Consider the following 27,423-nt stretch of genomic DNA (forward strand, 5'->3'; position numbering starts at 1 on the left):
TTAGATAGACTAGCTGTTGTCTTGCTATTTCCTCATATTCATTCAAGCCCTGAAAAACAGAGTCCAAAAGATGGATCCATTTACATTCTCATAAATTCAGAATGTCCGTTACATTCCGCCCTCGTTGGTTAACATTGATCTTATCAATCACCAGCCATCTGAGTAAATGAGTAGAGAATTTATTTTGTATATAAAATAAAGGATGTTTCTTAAATGATTATGGATCTATGCTACATGAAAGAAATAAGGGTTGTGTTTGTTGCCAAGTCTGTCTTTGTCTCCTAAGGGGTAAATGTTGTTTTGTAAATATATTATGCAATGTGGGGCAGAGGAAGTGGGCTTCCTGCTGTGAGCATACGAGAACTTCAACATCAGTTCTGAAATTGTTTTCTGGGAGGAACATTTTTAATTGCTAGAGAGAGCTGGTAGCAGGCTGCTTAATTCTTGTGAAGATGTGCTTCATGAGGTTGAGATCAGTGTCCATGGTGAATTCAAGAGGCTGGGCTGCTATAGTAGTGAAAGTAGGGTTTGGGTCTGCCACGGTCATTTTAGTAAGCCAGGTTTTGATTAGTAGCTGTTTTTTGTTCTTGGAAAATAGCAGGAATATTTCTTTGGTGGAGTTATGCTTCAGGTTGGTGCTGCACATCTAGGTCTGGATGAGGTGCAAGCAGTGTTTGAAACATAGGATTTCTGAAGCTGAAGAAACCTTGAAATACAGTTGTGTTTCATTAGTGTGTTGCTGAAATTTGATGTTTCATGTAGGAGTTGAATATGACAGGAGACAAGATGGAATGCTGGAGAACCACACAGGTCTTTCGAAACTTCTGATAATGGCTTCATTCAAGGTGTTAGTGTAATACTTGGCTTTTGCAGATATGAAGATTGGTCTGTGTGGTACATGTAGGGACTTCAGTAGCATGAGGCCATAGAGAGTCCTGTTTTTCTTCCATTTTCTTATCTGTTTGAGGATGGGACATTTGATGTGCTCAAGATCTTGGGAGTTTAGAGGTCTCATTTATTCAGCTTGAACATTTATGTTGTAGCTCATGTATAGATGTTTACATGATTTTCCATAATTATGTTGCATTTGTATGGAATGGTATTACAATTTGACATTGAAGTGTGAGGGCAAGATATTTGTTTGTCCATTGAGATGTCTTTGAGGGACCAGAAGGTTTCTTCTTCTCTTTTAGGTTGGCCTGGATGTATTGAGTGGGCATTGACAGGGGGACAGCAAGTTACTTTGTCCAGTCTGTGAGGGAATGTGAGGCATGCACTAGACACTTTGTGATATAGAGAAGATGAGGCCCAGGATGTGGCATTTGACTGTTGGTTGGGTGACATGCTGTACCACAATGAATGTCAATGAGGAGTTCATGCTTGGGTTGTCTGGGAGGTTGAAGTCACCAAGGATGGTCGTGTGGGCATGTTGAATGGATAAGGTGGTGAGGAAGTCCTAAATTGTGAGGTGGAATCTGGAAGACTGAATTGCAGAGAAAGAGAAGAGGCATGTCAGTAGATTGTAATAGGACATTAGAAGGTGAAATACAGTTTAATGAAAGATAGTAAAAGTCCAATCTGAAGGGTGAGTGTCCATACGTGATGTTCTTTAAATGCGGTCCCCGATCTCTGCAGAGATCACTTAGATCTGTAGTTGGGTGTCAGATCCTATGAAAAGAAAGGAATGGAATACACAAAAAGGGTTGAGAGCGTATCACAGTCTAGGACCTTCTACTCATCCTCTAAAATGATCATTGACAGATCAGGTTGGCGGATGTGGAGTGGAGGTCTCTGTCTAGAGTGTGGTTTGAAGCTTGTTTCTGCACATATTCTTGGCCTTTGACCCAGTAGGGTGTGTTGCAGGTGCCAAGAACCCTGATTTTGGTTTTGCCTTCTACTGGAAGCTAAACCAAGCTTTCGGCACAGGTTTGATGCAGTTACATTAAAGGTCTTTTGAGCAGCATCTTGATACCTAATTCTTTAGACTTTGTATGAAATTATGAGAGGAATCAAACAATGTTGAAGTACTCCAGGTGTGACTTTTCAACTCCACCCAATCAATGGTAGATGTGGAGCAGTAGGAGGATTTTCCAAAGTAGCAAAAGCTGTGTTGTGGGCAGAGTAAGAGTTCAGAGTCATACCTATTCACAGATTTCTTACTTTTACAGTGACTGACGGAGGGCTACGAAGACCTGGGAGCTAGTCAAAGGAAGTAAGGCAGGCTGAGTTTCTCCCCTTATGACCACTTGAGCACACATGATGTAGGCATGAGATATTGTTAGTGGTTGTGTTTACCTTTTTTGCCACACGCTGTACAACCCATAAAGTACACCTTCTGTTTGTGAGAAGTACGCATGGGGCATGGAACTATGACTTGAGACTAGAACTCAATGCAGTTTATCAAAGACAAAGTCTATGGTGCAAAGAAGTGCACAGTGGTTTCTGTGGGGTGGTCAATGGTTGAAGGCACAATCTATAGGCCATCACAAGAAGCAATGCCATATGCCCAGATGCCAGTGTGCATGGTCAAAGGATATGTATAGTATGTTCTGGATTTTTAAGAACTAGATGCATGAAGTGGCTAACTTTCCACAACTCACACATTTTCCACTGCTCACAACCTAACCCTCATTCTCAGTTTGTTTTGGGTGACTTGGATTGTATTTGGACATGACAAAAGGATGTGTCCTTAGATCAGACTGCATGGCACGTGGAGGAAACACATGTGCAGATTGTTCTGTAGGATGGGGATTGGGTGCGGGCATGGCCGAGGATCAGGCTCTTTGCCCAGAGTGTACTGACCTATTACTACAATCTAAACACTAAACACTGCTGCTATATAACAGTTACGCAAAACTATTATATTAATCTCTCCTTACCACAAAGCAACTAGAAGAAAATTATTTGACTGAGTTAGGCAGACGTGTACAGTTGTACATTTTCCTTTTTTCATATACAAGGAACACATGGAGAAAACCTCTTGTATTTTCACCCTAGGAAAACAATTACTCATACACTTTTAGGAGTAATATTACATTTTCAGAGAGATGAGGTCAAGTAAAATGTTTGTAAATGTCCACATATTTGTGAGTTTGTGGGCATTCTATACACTTTGCATGACCTCCCTTTGATACTCCCCCTTCCACATTACTAACAAAAATCGTGACAACAGTGAAATAGGTTTCCTAATTTGAGATTTTTCACTCTTTAATGGACCCCATTCATAGCTCTGAGTGCTCCCTTCTTGATCTAAATATCTGATTTGATGGGTTTTGTTACAGAGTTTAAAAGATTTTGGTCAGCGAAAACCAAACTCTCCAACAAAACATAGAATGTCACTTTGTCTTAGGTATTAATTAAGGTCAGTCCTACACATATCACAGGAATCGGCAAAGCTAATAGGTCTGGATTTAGTGTGCTAATACATGCAAATGTAGACAAGCATAAATACACTCAGACTATTTGTGCTTCTTTGAAACCTTTGTTTTTCTCTGCCTCCTATATCTGTGACCTGTTTTTGTTCCCAAGAATTATAGTGCTAACAATCACCAGTACTACAAGCTTGGGTAATATTAAAAAGCAGCTCCACAACCTTGGAGAATAAAAGACAGGGCACAGATGGGGCAATTCACAATAGTGAATTGCACTTGTGAGTAACTTACACATGCAATTTGTTCTCACACTTTTGAGTAACTTTACTACCATCTCCAAGTGTATAGTTACTCAAAAGTGTAGACTTGACATGTCTCCTAAAAAAGGTGTGGTGGGGCACACTTACTAGTGTAAGTTACTGCTGTCAAAAAAGAAACAGTAGTAAGTCCAGCAACACACAGGGCTAACCACTAATACTGCAAAACTACTCATAGAAAATAATGGTAGTAGGGGCTTAAAATACAACCCCGTAGGAAATAATGTTACATGAAACTATACTAGTTAAAAATTAAACATAAAAATAAATATACTTTGAAGATAAAACATCTATCAAAAAATACATATTTATTAATTATAAACATTTTATTATTTTTAAAATAAAATTAATGTATGATTTTTTTATTAAAATATAAATATGTTACATTTTAATATTTGTATAGAGAATATAGGAAATTGGAAAGAAGATGGCCAAACTCCTATGATGATTCTTTAAAACATGAATATAGGAGAGCCATTAGGGCCTACCACTCAGAAATTAAAATAGCCCAAACTACTTACTATGCTGCCAAAATCGAGCTGGCATCAAACTCCCTTAAGGAGATTTTTCAGATATTTAAAGAAATTGTCCAGCCGCAGCAGAACTCTGTTCTTATGCAGGCTTCCCAAGAACACAGTAATAACCTTGCAAGGTTCTTTCAACAAAAAGTTTTAGATGTTTATTCAACTCTTCCTACAGCTGTTGTTCAGTCCTTGGAGGTAATAGGCCAGCAGCCCTTGTATCCCACCACCTTTTAGGAATTTCTTCCTATTTCGGAAGATTCAGTGTTGAAATCACTTACCACTCTTAAGTCAGGTTCTCCCCGCCATCCAGCTCCTCCTTACGTGTTGGCATTAGGTGCTCCAGTTGTTGTACCTGTTATTACTAATCTTTTAAATTCCTCACTGTCCTGGAGTATAGTACCGGAACAGTGGAAACCTAACTTGAAAAAACCTAACTTAGACGCTGCATTGCCCAGTAACTACAGACCTATATCATTGTTGCCTGCTCTATCTAAAATAATTAAAAGGCATGTTAATACACAACTATCCCATTTTCTGGAGGATAACAATATCCTTCATTCTACTCAGATGGGTTTTAGACCCCTTCACAGCACAGAGTCAACTTTGATTGCAGTTACAGAAGAGGCTAGAAGGCGTCTGGATCAGGGTATTGTAACATCAATTATTCGTTTGGATCTTAGTGCTGCATTTGATACAGTTGATTCTGACATATTACTTGGTAGAATAAGAGAGGTCGGAATATCTGGTGTTGCCCTGGACTGGATCACATCCTTTATGAAGGGTAGATCTTTTCAGATCTTGGACAGGTCCTACTTTTCTGACCTTGTTAAGTTAAGAGTAGCTGTGGCGTGCCATAGGGGTCCTCTCTTAGCCCCACCTTATTTAAACTTTATATGTTACCTCTCAAAGAGGTTGTTAAGCCATTTGGGCTGTCCTTAGTGTCGTATGCTGGCGACACGCAGTTGGTAGTATCACCATCTACAAATTCCAGCACAAACGGTTCATCACTTGCCCCATGCCTTCAAACTGTGGCGAGATGGATGTCCCTAAGTAGGCTGAAACTCAATGATAATAAGATTGAGGTTATGATACTTGGACATCACTCACAGCTGAGATCTAATCCTTCTATCCTGGAAGGTTTGGGAAATCTTCCGCCCCCTAAAGAACTCATCAAGAGCCTGGGAGTCTAGCTCGATCCTCAACTCACTATGGCACATCATGTCAATAAGGTCTCTTCTACCTCTTTTGGCTTAGGCTTTTGAGGAAGGTTTTGAGAATACTTCCACTTGTTGCCAAAAGACTTATCATACAGGCCCTGATTCGTTCACGTCTGGATTATGGTAATGCTTTGTATATTGAATCTCCCAAATTTGTGATAGAAAGCTGCAGGTGGTGCAGAAGGCCTCAGGCCCATCTGCTTTTAAATATACTGCGGCATGAATCAGTCAAATCAGCAATTTCTTCTCTATTTCTTCTGCGCACACCACATAGAATTTAAGACCCTGTGCTACATCCACAGAGCCCTGTATAATGGAGGTGCATCTTTGCTTAGGACATTGGCTTCCTTTTATACACCCTCTAGACAGCTTAGGTACTCTACAGCCACCCTAGCCTTGATTCCTAGAGTAAAGAAGTCTAGATGGGGTGGAAGTTCTCTGGCCTTTCAGGGGGCCAAGCTATGGAACGCCCTACCATTCAGTCTTCGCCTTACCAGCCATGAACTATCTTTCTGGAAAGCTCTAAAAACTTGGCTGTTCAAAGCATAGCCATTCTGTCAGTTCTCAGAGACTCACTTCCAGTGCTGGGAGGCCTTTGGGTAGCCATGCGCTTTACAAATTGACATAACATAACATCACTTTTAATAAATATTAATACATAATAAAAAAATCAATTTTTTTACTAGAATGAGGAAAAATATAAATATTTTTTTAGCTCTAGAAAAATTAGTCAATTTATCAGTCACATCAGTGTAATTACCCAGAGCCCAGAAAACAATTTATTTATAAATACTGTTTATTCTTTTATAATTTAGCTCATTGTTTATATTTGGATGGCCTCAAAGTGATGGCACTTTGTAACGAGACTTTAAATGTTGTTCTTTCCATGATCCTTAAGAAGTTGTAAGAGGCATGTCACTTGTGTCCTAGCACACAGAGATTTACAAATAATTTCTAACTTACCTACAAACATTTAGAAATGTTGAAAAATGCGATCCTGTTGGCTTCCTGCTGTTGGAAAACAGTTAAGTATGGAACAAACATTTCACCTTTGAATGATTCACAAAAGAATAACACACTTAGGGCCTGATTAAGATCTTGGCAGACGAGTTGCTCCATCACAACGGTGAGGGATATTGCATCCGCCTAAATATAAAACCCATAGGAAATAATGGGATTTATATTTCGGCAGATGGAAATCCGTCACCGTTATGATGGAGTAACCCGTCCCCCAAGATCTCAATCAGCCCTTTAGTTACTATGGACATTTTTTTTAAATAGCTCTTTGTTGAATTAATATTCATACCATTGTAGACAAACAATTCAGTATATTTTGTTACACTATACTTAGATCTGTGTATTATTGGCATACAATGTCAATTCCCCTTTTACTGCATTTAACTTGTTTGTCTTGAAACTTCAATGTAGCTAATGGTAGCTTAAGCTATCATTAACAGCGCCCCTCACTTCTCTTGTAGATACGCTCACCATCTACATCATAAGCTCACCATATTCATCAGGACTACCAAATCGCTGCTACAATTTAGGAAAGTTTTGAAGAGTCACATCTTTAAAGAACACTACGGGCCTTATATTTACATTGGCTGTAAATACCACCTACAGCCGCGGTGATGGCTGCCAACATACCACTACGGCGGCTACCATCCGTGCGCCATATTATGAGCACTGCCTGACTTCCACCAGAAAAAGGGCAGAAATCCGGCAGTGCTCATGGTGGTGAATGGTGGTAAGCTGGCGCTGTTAACACCATCACCGCTCCGCCAGCAGAACACTGCCAGCCGTATTATGACCAGTAATACATCCTGGCAGTGTTCTGCTGGTGGGGCGCTGCTGGTGGTAGCAGTGCCCCTTCCCTGCCGGATGACCTCTGCGCCAGACAAAGTAACTCAGGCGTCTGACAGGGGAGGGGGGTTGGCGGGTGGGGGGTGTTGTGTGTGTCTGGGTGTGTGAGTGCATGTGTGAATGCGTCTGTGTGTGTTGTGTTGTTTGCGTGGGTGTATATGTGTGAGTGAATGCGTGTCAAAATGGTGAAGTGAGTGCATGTTTGCATGTCAGTGTGACTGTGTAAGAATGTGTGTGAGTGTGTCTGGAAGTATGCGTGTATGGCAGTGTGTGTATGAATGTGTGTATGGGTGCGTGTATGACAGTGTAAGTGAATGGGTGCGTGCGTGGTGTGTGTGGGTGTCTGTGTATGTGTCTGCGGTGGTGTGGGGTGAGGGGTGCAGTGACTGTAGGGGGTTGGGAGGAGGGGGATGATGTTTGCGTGTGTGGCTGTGGGGTCAGTTGTGTGTTGTGTGCATGTATGGGGGTGTGTGAATGTATCAGAGGGGGTGGGGAGTGTGCGTGGATTGGAGGGGGGGTGAGGATTAGTTTGTGTATCAGAGGGGGGTTAGTGAGTGTATGGGGTGGGTGGGGGGTGAGTTTGGATGGAGAGGGGGTGGGGGGCATCAGGTGAGTGTTGGGGGTGGGGGAACCACCTACTGGTGACAGGGAAGGAATTCCCGTCACCGGTAGGGCCTACTGCCATGGTTTTCATGGCATTGCTAATGCCACTGTTAGATCTCACAGCCTTAGGGTGGTCACCCCTAACATTTTGCCTGCCTCCCTTCACTTTTTGGATACTGTTTTTGCAGGACTGATTGTGCCACCCACTTAAGTAGCTCCTTAACCATGTCTCAGGCCTGCCATTGCAAGGCCTGTGTGTGCAGTTTCACTGCCAATTCGACCAGCAATTAAAAGTATTTCCCAAGACTAAAACTCCCCTTTTTCAACATATGTTACCCCAAGGTATGCCCTAGGTAACCCATAGGGCAGGGTGCTGTGTAGGCAAAAGACAGGACATGTACCTGTGTAGTTTACATGTACTGGTAAAAACTCCTAAATTAGTTTTTACACTGCTGTGAGGCCTGCTCCTTTAATAGGCTAACATTGGAGCTACCCTCACATATTGTTTGAGTGGTAGCTGCTGATCTGAAAGGAGTAGGAAGGTCATATTTAGTATGGCCAGAATGGTATTACAAAATCCTGCTGACTGGTGAAGTTGGATTTAATATTACTATTTTAGAAATGCCACTTTTAGAAAATGAGCATTTCTCTGCACTTAAATCCTTCTGTGCCTCACAATCCATGTCTGGCTAGGTTCAGTTGACAGCTCCCTTGCGCATTCACTCAGACAAACCCCAAACACAGGATGCTCAGCCTGACTTGCATACATCTGCATTTTGAATTGGTCTTCCTGGGCTGGGAGGGTGGAGGGCCTGACACTTGCATGTCACAGGACAGTAGCCTGCTCTCACACAAAGGACTGACACACCCCCTACTGGGACCCTGGCAGACAGGATTGAACTGAAAGAGGACCTTGTGCACTTCTAAGCCACTCTTTGAAGTCTCCCCCACTTCAAAGGCACATTTGGGTATTTAAACCGGGTCTCTTTCCCTACCAAATCAGACACTTCTGAGGTAGACACTCTACCTGACAAGACACTTCCTGGAGAAGAGAACGTGAACCAGAATCTGCAACCTGCCCAGAAGCACTGCCTGGCTGTCCAAAGGACTCACCTGACTGCTTTCTGTGAAGGACTGCTGCCTTGCTGCTGCCCTGCTGCCTTGATGCTCTCTGGCTGTGCTGAGAAGTGCTCTCTAAGGGCTTGGATAGAGCTTACCTCCTGTTACCTGAAGTCTCAGGACCAAAAAGACTTCATCTCTACAAGAAGGACTCCTTGTGTGGCTAAAATCGACACACAGCCTGCCAGAAACGACGCACAGCCTGCATTGCAGTGAAAAATTCACGCTGAACCGGAAGGACGCAGCCCAACTTCGCAATGAGAAGATCGTCGCAGTGCCAGCGTAGCGACTGTAAATTCGATGCACGGCCCACTGGATCGCCGTACAGCCGAGCTGGAACGACGCAGCTCGACTTCCAGAAAGGAATTGATGCATCGCCTGCCGTGCAGTAGAAGTTTCCACGCAACGCCCACCGGATCGACGCAGCCCCTGTGACTTCGTCCTGTCAGTGCCAGAAATCCACGCATCGTCCCTGGGCATCCGAAAACCCTGCAACCCAAAGAGGATCCACGACCGAGCGCTGGAAATCGATGCACAGCCGCCACAGCGTGAAAACGAATTGACGCATCGTCATGTGAAGCCCGAGAAATCGACGCACACCTCCTTGTTTTCCACGCATCTCCTCCTCTGCTGTTCTTTGTGGAGATTTTTAATGTAAACCAGGTACTTTGTGCTTGAAAGAGACATTTGTTGCTTTTAAAAGACTAAAGACACTTTATATCACTTTTCCAGTGATATCTCAACATATACTCATTGCATTTTAATCGTTTTGACCTGCATCAGATACATTTTATATATTTTTCTAAACACTGTGTGGTGTATTTTTGTGGTGCCATACTGTGTGATTGCATGATTTATAGCACAAATACTCTGCACATTTCCTTCTAAATTAAGCCAGACTGCTCAGTGCCAAGCTACCAGAGGGTGGGCACAGGATAATTTGGATTGTATGTGACTTACCCTGACTAGAGTGAGGGTCCTTGATTGGATATGGAGTAACCTGACTGCCAACCAGAGACCCCATTTTTAACAGCCACGAAAACCATGGTGGTAGGACGGCTCATAATGCCATGGGCGGTACTATTTCGGCTGCCAGGTTGGAGATAGACATCTCAGGCCCAGTGGCTCATACCGCTATAGCGGTAAAAGTGTTTCGATCTGCAGCATCGGAAATGGAGGTGTGTGAATATCTGGCCTGGAGCCCTCCGAGGCAGCCCACATGATACAGAGAACTGTTGGCGAGAGAGCCCCAAGTGTTTGCATTTCTACCTGCTCCTGGTCTCCTGCAGGTGCTACCGTGAACCCATCAACGTGCTTATAGATATGGAGTCGCCATCATGAGGCAAGAGGCACCTGGCTCACTGGGATGAGTGGTGCATCGTGCCTTGCCTGACAGGGTTGCCAGAGATATGGGCATGCTGCCATAGCCTGAGATGGCAGTGCTGTGGCCCTTCGATAGAGAGGATCGCATCACCTGCCCGGAACCCTGTCAAGAGCTTCCAAGATCTGCTGCAGCACCCCTGATTCCTGCACCTCTGATGACACAGCGATCTCCAGTGGCTGCTTCAGGCGTGTGGCACCCCAGCTGTACAGACCCAGATGGCACAGTGACCTGACTGAGCAGGTGAGCCTAACTTGTCCTGTTTTGGTTTCCTGAGGCACCATTTCACAGAGGAGCTGGTCTGGGTTGTCCTTTCCCCTTCCTTCTTTCCTCTATGGCTGCCACCTTGCTTTGAGCGGTGTCCCTGGGGCTATTGTGTGGTGGCACTTCCCGGCTGACCTTGGGACAGAACAAAAATACAGAGGTGTTACTCTTAGGACAGGGATTGCCTGGGACCCGCGGTGATCCTGACCAGCTGGGACTTGCACAGCACCTACAGGCTTGCCCCTGAGACTTGCCCTATCCATACGACTTCTATTTACTCCTGTCTTGGGACAATTTCCTCAAGCTCCTCAACCTGCTTGGGGACTGCCATGGTCGCAACCCAAACTTCCCCCTCTGATTGACATGTCCCATGAGTGTTTAAAGGTTAGGAACCAAGGAGTAGTCCAGACTGCGAGAATCTCCATGCAGGGGATGTGCTGAGCGTGGAGTCGATGTTCACAGAGGTAGCACCCTAAGTGTCTGATGGGCCGATTGGAGCGGGTGTACAGTGTCTACATTGTCCCTTTTATTCCTTGTCTAGCCTCCAATGGACACACTGAGCTGTGGAAAGACTGCGCCTCCATTGTGGGGTGGCTTGTCATCGACACTTTGAATCTTCCCTGTTGACCCGTGAGGGGACAACAGCATCCTGCCCCTCTGTGCTATGTGCACCCTGTGATTGGCTAGTACAAACCCTGCACCCCACTAGCAGGGCGCATACACAACTGTACTAGCTGTGTGGCATTTGTGTTGGACTGCAGCTGGGGTGATGCTCAGGCCTAGCTTTGACTCTCAACATTTGCCACCCCAGCGTTCATGCACCATGCCACATCCTAAATCTGCTAAGGGCAACCTGGTGATTGGGCATATGTGTGCTGACCTCCGTGGGAGGCAGATGACTGTGTTGGACCTGGTTGGTCCACCGATTTTGGCTTTTGCCGTTTGTTTTTCTTCAGTAGGTCGACTACTGCTAAAGATTGTTACTTTAAATTTCTCAGGATGTACAGTGCATATCCCATCCCTTCGATGACAGGCACATGCCTCTTCTGCCCCCTGTGTTGGCCTTCCGAGTTTCCCTGCTCCCTGGGTACTGCTCAACCATCCTATCCCTAGTGCTGGGGGAGAGAAGGTGGTCTGATGAAGGACCCCTCCCTGTCTCCCTAGCCTCACCCCTCCTATGACCCTCTTGCCCACAAATGCTAACCCACAAATTTCTCATGGACAACCCTGACCATGGGCACTAAATTGCTGTCTCTAAATGTATGAGGCCTCAATTCACCCAACAAACACAAACAGATATGGGGCTACATATTCATTTGCAACACATCTCAGACATTGTTCTCCTCCAGGAGACTCATCTTCTGGGGGTGAACATCTATTGGATGGCATACTCGAAGTATCCACTGTGATACTGGGCCCACAAATCAACTAAAACATTGGGGTGGGTGTTTCCTTCAAATCAGGCTTCCACTCCGCTGTCTCAAAGGTGGTGAAGGATGGGGGGGTCGCTTCCTGGTGTTGCACATGCATAAAGACAAAGCGCCCCTCACACTTCACAATGTCTATGCCCCCAATCATGTGAAGGACCTTCATCCGAGACACATATTACGTGAGCAACTGGTGGGGGTGGAAGGTGAGATCATCGTCGGTATCAATTTTAACCTAGTGTGGGATCCAGAACTAGACTGCAGCACAGTCACATACCAGGGCACTGGAGCTATGTCCGCCCAATTGAAGAGGGGCGTCCCGGAACTGGGGCTAGTAGACACTTGGCATTATAAACACCTGGCTACTCTGGACTACTCATTCTACTCTCATGTTCATGCATCATACTCATGCATTGATTATGTTTTCTTAACTCACTCCTTCTTGTATGATCTTGAAACTGTGACTATCTTGGTTATCTCCATCTCTGATCACGCCCTTGTAGAACTTGTTTGGTACACTACCCCATCTCGCAGGGGCCTAATACAATCGCATTTACCCCTGAGGTACCTCTGAGATCCGGTTGATGTGGCTGAGATCCGTAAAGATATCATTGAATACTTTGTAATGAATGCCCTGCCTGACACCTTTTTGCATACACTTTCGGTTGTCTTTAAGGCTACCATCAGGAAAGTGGTCTCCACCATCGCCATTGCCAGAGGGAGAGAGGTGCACTTGATGGAGTCTACCCTGGTGGTGGAGAATATAGTCCTGAAAAAGCAAGATCAGTTTGCACCAACTTGACACAACAAGCGGCAACTCACTATGCTGCACGGTCAAATGAGGACTCATAGAACTAAGAGGGCTAAACATTCCCTTTTAGCTCTGAAGCAGAAATATTACGATGGGGGAACAAGGGGTGCGCGATGCTAGCTTCATGGCTCTGTCAAGTGCAGACTAGAGCACACATTGCTAGACTTTAGGCTGGGTACAAGGGCTGGGCCATCTCTGAGCCGGACAAGCAGCGGGCATTCTATAATTACTATCAGATCCTCTACACGCATGAAGATGTGCCTCCTTCATTGATAGAGAAGTACCCAAATGCCTGTGATTATAAACCTATTCACCCCCAGCATGTGGAGGTCCTTCATGCTCAAATCACCCTTGTGGAGCTCAGTAACGCAGTTTAGCTCCCCCCCTCGGTAAAGTTCTGGGCACCGATGGGCTTCTTGTCATATTCTACAGGCTGTTTCTGTCTAATCTGCAAGAACACTTGCTAAAGCTATTTAACTCCTTCACGGGGGATACAGGCTTTGGTGGCAGCAGAGATGTCCCATTTACCCAAACCAGGGAAAGACCCCACCCATTGCTCTTCCTACCGCCCATTAGCACTTCTCAAAATGGATGTGAAAATCTTCACAAACATTTTGCCTACTAGGTTGGAGCGCTATTTTCCAGGCCTCACTGACCCTGATCAAGTGGGGTTTATTTGCATCAACAGGGGGCGGATAACATCAGCCCGATAGCGCATTTAGTCAAGAAGTCCCACCACCACAACATCCCAGCTTGCCTCCTTTCGCTTGATGCAGAGAAGGCCTTTGACAGAGTGATTTGGTCCTTCCTCTGAGCGGTTTTGGGCAATGTGGGTTTGAGGCCGGGAAGGATAGCCAAGATCACGGCTTGCTATGTCACCCTAACAGCTACCATTAGGGTCACCGTTGTCACCCCTTTTGTTCACTCGTGTAGTGGAGCCATTAGCCATAACTATCATCTGCACTGCTGCCACAGTGGCCATCCTTTTTGGGGGCTAGGACTATAAGATTAGCCTATTTGCAGATGACCTCTTGCTCTGTCTCTCAGCCCGATACCTCTTTACCAGTAATTGTTGCCAGCCTTGCTGCAATTGAGGCGGTGTCAGGCTTCAAAATTAATATGTCTGCATGCATTATCTGACTATACCTTACCAGGAACTCCCCGCTCTGCAAGGCCGAGCACCAGTGGTTCTCCGACGCGATTACATATCCGGGTCTTAACCTGACCTCTAAGCTGTCTTCCTGGATGCAGGCCAATTGGCGACAACTTCGGAAGTTCATTCTAGCAAATCTCAGGCGGTGGAAGCCCCTTCACATACCTTGGATAGACCACATTAATGTTGTAAAAATGAACATCTTCCCATAGGCCTTGCACCTTTTCCTGACTCTGCCCACTCCAATTCCCCTGGAGGATATCCTTCACTTGCAGCGGGACGTCCATTCTTTTAGTTGGAATGGGAAACAGCTGAGGATCTCTAACACCCTATTGATACAGCCACGGGACAGGTTTGGACTGGCTTCTCCTAAACTACATGAATATTATCGGGCTGCTTACCTATGATACATCTCAGAATGTGTGGTGCGTGAGATTGAGAAGCATTAGTTTCACATGGATTGGGCGGTGGCCTGCTGACCACAGTGAGCTTTAGCCTGGTTACCCAAACAAGCCAAACCATGCAGCACTTACTTGGCTACCCCACCAAGACAGTACTCAACAAATGGGAAAGATGGTGACTGGGAGGGGCTCACTACCTTCCTCTCCCCCAACATGCCCATTGCGCATAATACTGATTTTACCCCTGTGCTGCTCGCCTAGTTTTTCCTGGGGGGGTGGGAGAGTGGTAGATGCTACGCCACCTCCTTGTAGGAGTCTCCATCAAGTGCTTTGATCAATGCAAAACTGTTTTTGATCTTCCTGAAACTGTAGATTGCAAAATTGTCAATTACCGCATTGGGCGTTACATACCTCCAACTATCCTGGGTCAACTCATCCCTATACTCTCTTGGAAAAATTGGTAAGAGCATACAATGGATCTAGGGGACTTATCAAATACATATCACACACTAAAGCATTACACATCTCTTTGTACCTACCCCGACCAATCCTGCTGGCAGGCTACCATTATAGAGCGTATCTCGCCCAGGCAATAGGACACTCTGGCCGGACATGCCCAAATGCTATTGAAGGTTATCTCTTAGGGAGATGGCGTACAAGCTTATGTTTCAATGGTATTATACACCGGCCCACCTTTCCCCCATTTACCCCTCCACATCTTCCCTCCTCTGCCGATGCGGCTTGGTAGTGGGGAGTTTTTGTCACGTAGCCTCATCAATACCTACTAGAAAGAAATACTGGAACACATTAAAGCCACCATAGGATCTCTGCTCCCTGATTCTTATCCTATGGTTATACTTGGCGTGCGGCCCCTAATATTAGAAGCAATGACACACTGCTTGGAAGCTCATTAGCCACATGCTCCATGCTGCAAGGTAGCTTGTGATGTTAACATGAAAAATAACTACTGCCCCTTTCATTGCTCAATGGTTCACTAGTCTGTGCCACATGCTTGTGATTGAACAACTTTCTCACAATCTAACACACACCGAGGCTAAGTTTCAATATGTTTGGTGTCCACTGATCCACTATCTGACTCGCTTGGTCGTTAAATGTTTCAATCCTCCAAGGTTACAAGCTTAATAGCTCTTTGACTGATCTCCCCCTGGAGCTTACACTCAGTAACAGACAAATCTCTCCCCTCACTCACTAATAATTATTACCAACTATGCACTAATGCGCAACATTGTCTAGATCTTCAAACTCCACCAAAAAATCCTCGACCAGGAATTGTTGTATTTTGTTGTTTCATTATTCTTTCTTTTTGCTTTGCGACATGCCATGCTGCGAACAACCCTTAGGCACACCTGTCCAATGACTATGTAACCCTTTACTTCCTTGCAATTTTTCACTGGTCTTACACGATGTACTTGCTTTGTGCCAACTGGTGTCCTGAGATATTATGTTGGTCTCTGGCAGCCATGCCATGTTTGATTATGATCAAAAAAGAAAACATCAACAAGACATTATAAATAACAAGAACAAAATGAACATTTCCAGCATTGCTACAATGTCATTTAAAATGTTATCAAGAACCTAACACCCTAGTGCCTACTTCAATGTGCTATACTATGAGAACATGAAAGGCAGAGCAACTTGCAATCTAGAGTTTCTTTGGGAGAAGGGACGCACTGCATACCTTGTTGATGGCAAAGGCTGCCTTATCAGTGAACGGGTGAAGACAGTATTCCCTTGGAAGGGAAAACACCCACTGGGGTTGCAGTCCGCCAGTCTCCCTCCGGGACTCGGCTCTATCAGCTTCAGGCGAGATGCATCATCTGTGAAGTGTGAAGTGCACTGGCAGTAGGTGAGACTGTCTCTGGCATACTCTTCGATGATAATCCGTCTGAAGGACCATTCTATACATGCAGTCAAGTGACAGTCTTTATATTCTATATCTTATCAGAGATTGGAATTTCGCAGGTAAGTTTGTGAATGTCTGACCTAAATTATGTGAATGTAAGTAGGCCAAAGGATGACAATTTAGACTTAATTATTTTGATTATATTTCTATATTGGTTGTTACTTATCCTTGACATGGTGGGCAATAGACATTTGATGCAGACGAATGTCAGCTTGGATGTTGTATCTATGTCATTAATCGGAGAATGTGATGGTGTCACAGTTCCTAGAAAGATAAGGGTTGGCGACAACCTCGTTAAAAGGCAGACAAGACAAGTATTCTGCATAAAATAGGGAATATGGTGGTGTCTGTTGTTTGGGCTTAGGAAGATTGCAGCCTCCATGACCCAGGATCGAGTCGAGCCCACCTTAGATGAAGTCACACCTTCGGAACTAAACGTCAAAAAAACAAATAGCACATCATAATTTTCTCACTGTGTTATGTAAAGTGGTTGATTATCTTCCTGTTGAGTATATGAAGCCATTTTAAGAGAACATTGAACTATGTGCAAATACATAGTTTATTACAGACAATTGCGCAAACATATTAGTATATGAACGTTTTGCAAAATGTGAGCACTCCGGAAAAAATCAGTTTAGACTTAATTTCCACATGTGACAATATCAGATTTCACTTGGCTATACAAATATGAAGTTAACCACCACCTGCTTATTGAATTTAACTAACAACTGCAGTAATACAACCTTCACACATTTACATTATTAACACCTGATGAAATGAGTGAACAGTCACAATATACATAAACTAATAAAATGCGAATTATAAAATGAATCAAGTATGCATTGTTTTAATTAAGATCACAACATGACATTCTAAATACAGCCGTTCTTTTCCATGTCAGTTAAAACACCACTTCTGACTTTGCTAAATAGAATATATTTAGCTCTGATTTAATTAAAAGATCTGCCTTCACAAACTGCTATTTTATTTGTTTCACCTCACAGACACCCTTGGGCTTAGTTTATCAAGGCTAAATGTATCTTCACATCTGCCTTGATAAGTATAACACTCAAAGGTACCCCTGTAAAACGTACCTTTACCTGTTTTCAATGACAGCGCAGAAAATATTTTAATGTATATTTACGAATTACAAATCACGCTAATGCTTTCAGTGGTAAAGCTGTAGTGTCTGCTGGGTGGAAATATCTCCTACTGATTGAATAACTAGTTTGTGAAAAAGTAGACTTCATTTAATGCCCCTGGCGCTTTCATGCAAAGGTTTATACTGGACAGATCACGTTATTTCCCTATGATTGTGTCTGCTCTGTGATTGGGCATGGATAATAACTATGGGTCAGGTAGAGCAATGCACATCATGTGACCGTATTCACTGAAATGACCTCCCACCCAAAACATAGAAAAAGGAATGAAACACCTATCTCATTTTCTCACTCAAAAGCAACACAGTCTAGGTAATGCATTCGTAAATAATAACACATAGAGAGCAAGCTACTTGTGATGGCAACACAATGACACTCCCTCAATCTAACCCACGTAAATAAGTCAAAAATAAGCACTTGGACACACACAGTGAAGCACCACACGATATGTGATGGCATGTGACCCAAACAAGTCCACAAAAGGCAAAGTATTACTATGTTATAATCCTAATGTGTGGGCGAACACACATAAACGTGCCCCTGAAAAAACGTACTGGGCAGCAGTGACCGAACACCGTTCAATTGACACCATGTCAATTAGTGCTGAAACCTCACTTCCATCAAAACCAGTCCAGAGCAGACAAAGGATGACCATGCGCATCAATCAATCAATCAAGTACTTGTAAAGCGTGTCTATTCACCCATTCGGGTCTCAAGGCACTTGAGGGGAGCAGTAAGTGAAAGTCAGAGGGGATCAGGTGAAGAACCAAGTTTTGAGGTCCTTTCTGAATTGAGAAAGCATGGGATGTCTTCTGAGGTGGATCGGGAGGGAGTTCCAGGTCTTGGCGGCGTGGTGGGAGAAGGACCCTCCTCTGGCTGTGGCCTTCCTAATGCGTGGGACGTCAGCGAGGGTGAGGTCGGCGGAGCGGAGGTGCCTGGTGGGTGTGTGGAAGTGGAGTCTTTGGTTGAGGTATTCTGGTCCGGCATTGTGGAGGGCTTTGTATGCATACGTGAGAAGTTTGAATGTAATTCTCTTGTCTATTGGGAGCCAGTGCAGGTCTCTCAGTAGGGTGGAGGTGTGGCTGTGTTTGGGGGCATTCTTTATGAGATGGGCGGAGGTGTTCTGGATGCGTTGTAGTCTTTTTTGTATCTTCGTTGTTGGTTCCGGTGTAGAGTGCGTTTCCGTAGTCCAAGCGGCTGGGTGACTGTTCTTTTGGTTTTGGTAGGGATCCAAATGCCAATAAATCTACTGCAGTGGAAAGACAGCAAAACATATTCTTAGTTCTATACACTCATAAAGTAGACATAACAATATACCTTATTTAGTATTGCGAGCAACATTATTAGGTGGTTGCAAAATGATGCGTGTAAAATGACCAGGTTTCATTTGGGAAACAATCACGGGATTCTAAGCCAACCACCAGTAAACCAGTTTCTCTGAATAACACAACAATGTCAACAGGTAATCATCAAGTGCTTAACTTGAGCCAGTGTTTGCTGGTTGGGGCCACCAGCACTAACTTTGGGAATCAGCACTTATTTTTCCATATTAGGTAACTACTGAGATAACTACTGAGTGCAAGAGAAGGAAAAACACACAGACCAGAAAGACAGAGGAAGGGAACAATGGCAAAGCCATCACAAGGGGAGAAATCAGGAACCAGCAAGAACGAGAAAAAGAGTCAGGGAGTGACTGTTCGGAAGTGAATTAAAGACTACCAGCCTTGGTTGTTTTAGACATGCTGACGTTTAACTGTACCGCCCATCGGCTTCTAACAAGAGCTTCCAGCAATGCCACTCTTTCCTTCACACAGTAAATACTGTAATCGTCAGTACATCCTTGACAATGGTAGTATTGGGAAATGCCTACCGTGCAGTGCCTGCTAAAAGATGCAGTGGCAGGGGAATCTCTAATCATCTAGGTGATGCTCACAACATCAGCAACTGTTCATCTGGAGCACAGAAGACCAAGCAGGAAAGCACATCATGAAAAGCACAATAACAACATCAAAAGTGTCTTCAGACCAATTTACCACCAGAGGTAAATGTTAGCCATGGACAGGGGACCTCAACGCAAGAGGACCCAACAACACTAATGCACTTGAGAAGGCAATATGAGAAAGAAATAATTCATGGAAGCAAAAGTTGCCTAATGCAAGCTGTGTTTGCACACAACCAACCCCAGTAACTATTTTAGGGTCTGTGTAAAGGTGGTGCATAGCTTCTGATGTTACTGGGCGAATCGAAAATTAAAGATCAGTAGAAAGACAGCTCCTGTTTTTTGTCTCGACTTTTCACAAGCTCAAAGCAGACAAAATGTGCAAGGAAAAACAGCCCACAAACGATGGATAAAATGCTAGAATCATCGACGAAACACCAAAAGATGTATCGTACTCACGTTTCCAAGGACCATACTCGTAGTAGGCCGGGTTCCTGGAAGCACACATATCTGCGGTATCAGTACTTTCGGGTTTGCTGCAAAACTCACGATTGAGCCAGAAGTGATGCAACCTAAAAACAAAAACTAAGACAATTCATAAAAATAAAGGACGATTACTTCACTGAGCAAAGCTGTGGCAACCTACAAAGGCAAAAAAAACACCGAGTTATTACTTGAAAGAATCAGGCAGACTGAAGAAATGCAAACTAGCAATAACGACCGTTTATCTCGAACCCGTTCAACAAAATGGGCGTCTGACCTAAACCAAGTGTAACAATAAAATAAAAGGTCCGTCCACAAGGATGGGCGTGCATGCAGAGGGATAGGTGCTGCCAGGAGAAAGATGCAGTTATGATGATGTCAACTCAGGTAAACGAATAGGCCCTGTGCACCAGCTAGCAATTGTGAGATTACAAGAAAGAGCAGGAGACAACCAATATGGAAATCTCCATCTAGATCTCCCACTAGAACCAAAAATCACTTTGCTTAACCAACAACGCCCAGGTGGGTCCTTAAAGGTACAGTTTAAGAGAAGGCCATGAGATTAGCTTAAATAATAGTATTAAGAGGAAGGACAGAAAGACCCGCAGAAAAAGTGGGACTTATCTGTAAACAATTTTGTTTATGGCACCACTGGTTAAAATATAGTACAGCTAAAAGCAGCTTCAATGTGAGTACTGTCGGAATGACAGGCATTGTCTTTAGTACAATCCGAAATCATCCAAAACTGGCATGGATATAAATGGTCAGCAAATCGAATGGTACATAAAACGGGGGACATGTCACACTGCACGGCAGCTCACACAAATGATGGAGGGAAGAAGGCGGATCTGTGGAAATGATAATGCAGTGTTGCAGAAGAGGCCCACACAGAGTTGCTGACTGAGCATGGTAAGTGGAGAGTACTTGATTAGACAAGATAACACAGGTAGAAATGGAAAAAATATGCACTGTTTAGGAGTGTTCACTCACATGGACTGCTGCTACAGAGAGATGCCTCATTGATGTTTCAACAATATACGGATGTTTCACCAGTGTTCCCAGAAAAGATTGATCACATGAATTGAAGAAGGGTGGAGGTAGGGTACACATTATTATATACCACTACCTCATTCTCGAAGATTGCCATATTATTATTTATACGTTAGCAGTAAGAATACAAGTCCTTATTCCCAGGACAATGTGTCTGCTGTGTGTTGTATGATAGAGTCACCAGCTCCTTCAACACATTATCCATCACCTGTTTACAGGCACGTCTTCTTCTGACCATCAAACGTTGTTGTTAATAAACATCTGAGTTGGGTAAGTGTATAGGTTGATGGCTGTCACAACAGAACACCGTTTTACAGCATAAAACTTTGCTTTCTTTGTGCCCAGAATTGGTATTTTGATGCCTCTGCTGTAATGCTGCTTCAACTTCCAGCAGTCTGCTCCACCTCCAAAACACACCCCTATGAGATTGTTTGCATGGTCACGTGTGCAACAACCCTTCAAAGGAGTATTAGGTATAAGATGGCATTTGTCTCAACGTGTCCAACCCCCATGTCCCTTTCTTGTTCTATTAACGTGTGACTCCGAGGAGCTAAGCGCAGAAGGGTTCCAGCTGCACCTGTCTGCATTGCATGCATACATATCTGTGAACTAAAATATCTTAACATCACTACTGGCTTTGGCCCAAACATTTCGCAGAAGCACCAAATTGACGAAAACCGCACCATGAAGAAATTTCGACAGCAGAACAAATGTGTTTCTCTGGGTAGAGTTTTGTGAGTTTTGCAGAATTTTATAATGTTCATGAAATGTTTACCTTTCTCATTTCAAGGAGAATTCACAAAGCACCACAAAATACCATGACCCAAAACAAATCACAACAAACCATTGAATTTTCATCTTTTTAGCAAATAAGGCAACATTTTAAAAGGTGTTTCACGGTGCATGGGATATTTTGCATTTCTCAAAAAGGCACTATTTCCTACTTCAGCTATAACTTTTTTAAGGTGCCTGTTTGACAATCCAGTACAAGAAGGCACAAAAGTAGCTTCTTTCCAAGATTAAAACTTAGAATGGCAACAGCAATCTATGGTAGCAAGGACATGGTTAATATAATGCAAAACTTCCCACCAGCCTGTAATTTATCGGAGTTTGTGCCTCTTTTTGCAAGAAGATAAACTCAAACACCACACATCACTACAGACAATTTGCGGCTGAAAAGCCTCCCCCATTTCTGTGTTATGGAATCTTCCATCTGAAATACTTCTTTTGCAGTGAGAATATCATTTTTCCTCTCCTTTTGAGGTTAATTGGATTAAGGAAATTGTTATAATCTACTGTAATGTATGTATATATACATATAGATTATTGTAACCTGTAACATGGTTATTCTTATTGGATATCAAAATGTTTTAGCCACTTAATCAGCATATTTATCTCGTATGTGCATAGTATGGTCTCATACTTGTATTAGTGGTACAGCCCGAGTAGCTCCTAAGAATGTTGGGCATTGGAATGCCCTGGAGCTTGCCATAGAATGTTGGTAAGGTACTATTTCGTTCTGGAGTTGGTGAGACGATGTGTGAGGAGTTTCTGGATTAAACTGGTGAATTCTACTGAGCTGCGCTTTGCAACTTCTTTATTTATGGCGCTAACTCATGGATCACAACAGAAATGTTAATGAAACAATTGAGCAAAGACATACAATGGAAAAATGAAAATAACAATAATTTATGACCAACGTATTGAATGTTAAGTAGGTTTCAATGACACCCTTTTAGAGGTAATGTTTTCAGATAGAACAGTTCTTATTATTGTATTGTATTCTCATACGGAGGGTAAGGGCCAGATTGTACATGTCATGGCGGCTGAGAATATACCCATTACATATGAATGACACTGGAATGAAGTGAGGTGCCGCCTTTTGTGGAAATCTGCGAAAGGTCCTCGTGTTTGTGGGAGGAGCTGTAGAACTAGACCTTCATCTTGGAAAAATATATCCAAATATGTCACATACATTGGAAAATACAATTCCAAAAATTAGTGGTAACTGGGATTTAGCGTGATATTTAACAGTATTAAATTGGAACGTGGGGAAGCCTATTATGCCAAATACATAGTGATGTATATTAGGGTGTTTGGAATGCAGACTTTCTTCAGTAGAGTATGACTTTTTGGTAGGGTCACTGTATTTAGGCAATTACGAGGTTGCAGCATTTTGCACATATATATGGATGTACTGCACATGCCATATACTCTGACATTAACTACATAATTTGCAGGTGTCAACTAAAAACGCTGTTTTGAGCCTACACAGATCAAAAGTAACTAAAAATTTAATTTCACTTGTGCAATGCACCGGCAGAGGCTTGTAAAAATTAAATTGTCACATTTCGGGTGTTGATTGCTGTATTCAGGTGTTAAACTGGTGCTAATAAAGGGAAACTATTACAGAGACAGTATTATTGTCCCCAACTGACGAATCAGGAAGGGGTTTCTGGCTGCATCATTAAAAACATCCTTATCTGTTTGGATGTAATTGAAACAAACAGTGTTCTCAATGCAGAAGTTATTTCGAAAAGGTGTTTAGAGCACAGAAAAATACCTCAAAATTTGCTTGGCTTTTAATAATCTGATGTCTTGAACATTAGAGTGCTACCTAAGAAAGGACAACAGTTACACATATGTAACATACAATCCTGTACTACATGGCTTTGTCTTATTGAAAATAGGTGCTTCTAAGCACTCACGTGTGGACAAAGAATAAACCCAACACTGAAGATTATGGTGGTCATTACAACCCTGGCGGTCGGTGTTAAAGCGGAGGTAAAACCGCCAACAGGCCGGCGATAAAAAAGATGGAATCACCGCCATGGCAGAAACCGCCAACATAGACAGACACTTTAACACTCCGACCACCACAGCGGTACAAACAAACACCGCGGCGGTAACCGCCAACAGACAGGTGGAAGACAATGTACCGCCTACAGTATTACAACAGGCCAATCCACCACCTTTTCCAGGGCGGATTCACCGCGAACAAAATCACGGCGGAAACAGGAATTGGAAGCGAAAACGCTGACCTCTACACACCCCACGAGGAACAAGGACGCCATGGAACTGGAACTCCAGTTTCTCCCTGCCTTTGTCTTCCTGCTCCTCTACCAGGAGCACGAACGCCGGCGGTGACGACCACGGTGAGTACTGCACCTACGACACAGGGGAGGGGGGAGGGAAAAAAAGAGTGACACACACACAACACTCCCACCCACACCCCCACCCTCACCCACTACAACACACACACTAATACATATTGATACATTACAGTTACACCCCCCAAACCCCTGGAAGAATGCAAAGACAAAAGGAAATTATTTGAACGTTTTGTAATCTATTAAAATCCAGTACAAAAAAATATATATACACTACAAACAAATATATGCACCAAGAATACAAGTCCAGGTATTGCATCATTAAAGTCCGTGGACCACTGGGCCCAAAATGCATGGGCGAGGCCCACACTCAAAACCCGATCAAAACGGAGAGAACACTGCAGGGGCATCAGATAGAAAGACAGCAGGCAGCTCAGGGAGAGGGAAGAGGGGGCACCTCAGCCGGATGAGTGCACGATGCCAGATCCACGAGGGGGCTCCATGCCCACTGCTGTATCCTGGGGAGTGCAAAGCCACAGTCTCACAAGTCTCTCCAGTGGGTGGGTTGCCCACTGCTTTATCATGGGGAGTGCAAAGCCACAGTCTCACAAGTCTTTTCAGTGGGTGGGTTTCCCATTGCTTTATCCTGGGGAGTGCAAAGCCACAGTCTCACAAGTCTTTTCAGTGGGTGGGTTGCCCACGGCTTTATCCTGGGGAGTGCAAAGCCACAGTCTCACAAGTCTTTTCAGTGGGTGGGTTTCCCACTGCTTTATCCTGGGGAGTGCAAAGCCACAGTCTCACAAGTCTTTTCAGTGGGAGGGTCGCCCACTGCTTTATCCTGGGGAGTGCAAAGCCACATTCTCTCAAGTGGATAACAGTCTCCACTGGTTCTGGAGGGGGCTTTGTGCCCAGAGTGCTTCATCCTGCCAAGGACAGAGGTAGTGAATGTCTTTCTCCACTGGTTCTGGAGGGGGCTTTGTGCCCAGAGTGCTTCATCCTGCCAAGGACAGAGGTAGTGGATGTCTTTCTCCACTGGTTCTGGAGGGGGCTTTGTGCCCAGAGTGCTACAACCTGCTTGTGCCGGACTCAGTAGCGTCAGAGCTTTCTGTGCTCATTGGCCTGCGGTGCTGGTGGCGATGGTGTCCTGTGAAGCGGTGCTGGTGGCGGCGGTGCTGGTGGCGGTGGTGTCCTTGGCAGCGGTACTGGTGGTGGCGGTGTCCTTGGCAGCTGTGCTGGTGGCGGCGGTGTCCTGTGAAGCGGTGCTGGTGGCGGCAGTGTCCTTGGCAGCGGTGCTGGTGGCGGTGGTGTCCTTGGCAGCGTTGCTGGTGGTGGCGGTGTCCTTGGCAGCGGTGCTGGTGGTGGCGGTGTCCTGTGAAGCGGTGCTGGTGGCGGCGGTGTCCTTGGCAGCGGTGCTGGTGGCGGTCTTGTCTGCCGTGCAGGTTTGCGGCGACTTGCCTTTCTTTCTGTGCCCCTTCCCCACCTTGGATGGTGGCACAGCTGTCTTCCCCCTCCCAACTCTACTCCTGGGAGAGCCTTTGGTGGCAGATGTGTTGCCTTTATCCCGCCGGGCAGTGACCAACTTTTTATGCTTCTGAGTTGGGGGGCTGTCCGTGGTCTGGCTCTTTGGCACACTGGCTGCCCTGCTGCTTGGCGCACTCCAGAAGCCGGTTACTGCTGGCACCACTGTTCCCGGTGATGTGGTGGCTGAGGTGCTGGGTTGGGACCTGGAAAGGCAGGCCCTAGGGGACTGAAGGGGTGGGGGAGGTGAGGGTAAGAGGTCAAGGTTAGACAGGAAAAGTTTTTGGGACACACTGGGGCGGGTAGATGGAGGGGGATTGGCAGTGGAGGAAGAGGTAGTGGTTGTAGGAGGTGTACGTTTGCTGAATTTGGGTGAAGGTGCATGGGCTGGAGGCTGTCGTGAGGTGGATGGCTGTTGGGTGGGTGTGTGGCTGCGTTTGTGTACCTTGGGAGGTGGGCTCACAGACACACTGGGAGAGGACACAGAGGATGTGTGAATGGTAGTGGGGGTGGTAAGTGCACGTGAGCGGGGTGTGGTGATGGGTGTGCTGGTGATGGACGTAGTGGCTGAAGATGTAGTGCATGCAGGTGTGAGTGGAGATGAGACAGGGAGGGAGGAGGGAGACGAGGAGGAGGGGGACACAGTGGAGGCAGTGGATGTTGGTATGTGTGCATGGGTATGATGCTTGTGTGAGTGCCTGTCGGATGTGTGGTGCTTATGTTTGCCAGAGCTTCCCTTGTGTGCTGAGGTGTGTGCATGCTGGTCTGACGGTGTGCTTGGGATAGGCTGAGGTGCAGGGGATTGGGGCTGGGTGGGGGAAGTTGGAGGGGGGAGGCTGGACACAGGGACAATGGCTGCCATCAGTGCTGAGGCCAGAGTCTGAAAAGCTCGCTGTTGGGCTGTCTGACCGGAATGACTGCCCTCCAGGTATGCATTGGTCTGTTGCACCTCTCTACACCCAGGATGGCATTCCAAATGGTATACTGCCCAACAGTGAGGGATCTGAGGAGGTCAATGGCTTCCTCACTGAGGGCAGCAGGGCTGACAGGGGCAGGGGCTGAGGTGCCTGGGGTGAAGGAGATTCCCACCCTCCTCGGTGAGCGGCCACGGGGCACACGCTGAGGGACTGCTGGGAGGGCGGTGCTGGTAGGGGGGATGGCGGCTGTACCTGTAGATGCGGGGGGCACAGAGGGGCCCGCCACCGCAAGGGAGCTCCCATCAGAGGAGGAGTCGGTGTTGTTGGTCTCAGCTCCCGTCCCCGCCGTGGAGCTCCCCTTGCCCTCCGTCCCACTGGTGGCTTCAGACTCCGTTGTGTCACCCTCCAGGGCCATGTGGGATGCAGCTCACTCCTGCTCTGGTGGCACAGCTCCCCCGCCTGATGATGCTAATGCACACAAGAACAGGGAGACCGAAAAGGGGGGGGAAGACAGAAGAAAGACATGTTCAGTGCATTCAATACCGCTACCGTCGGTGGACACAACAGACACAGAAGCCCCCTGCAGTACACAGGGACATGGGTTACAAGGCCCTCGCCCGATTGCTGCACACATGGAAGTCACAGGAGCCTGACTTGGTGTAGTTGCCTCTGAACACAGGTGGGGGGGTGCCACATGGCCTGCCTTACGAATGGACCTTGCCTACTAAACACGCCCTGGCCTAGGGGAACCCACAGCCCACCTCCCCCACCCAGACACCTCCAATGCGCGCTGAATCAGCTGAATGAGAGTGTACTCACCACCTTGTGGCTGCTGTGATGCCCTCAAGCGCCCATCCAACTCCGGATACGC

This window comes from Pleurodeles waltl, chromosome 1_1, assembly GCF_031143425.1.
Source record: "Pleurodeles waltl isolate 20211129_DDA chromosome 1_1, aPleWal1.hap1.20221129, whole genome shotgun sequence".
Classification (NCBI taxonomy): domain Eukaryota; kingdom Metazoa; phylum Chordata; class Amphibia; order Caudata; family Salamandridae; genus Pleurodeles; species Pleurodeles waltl.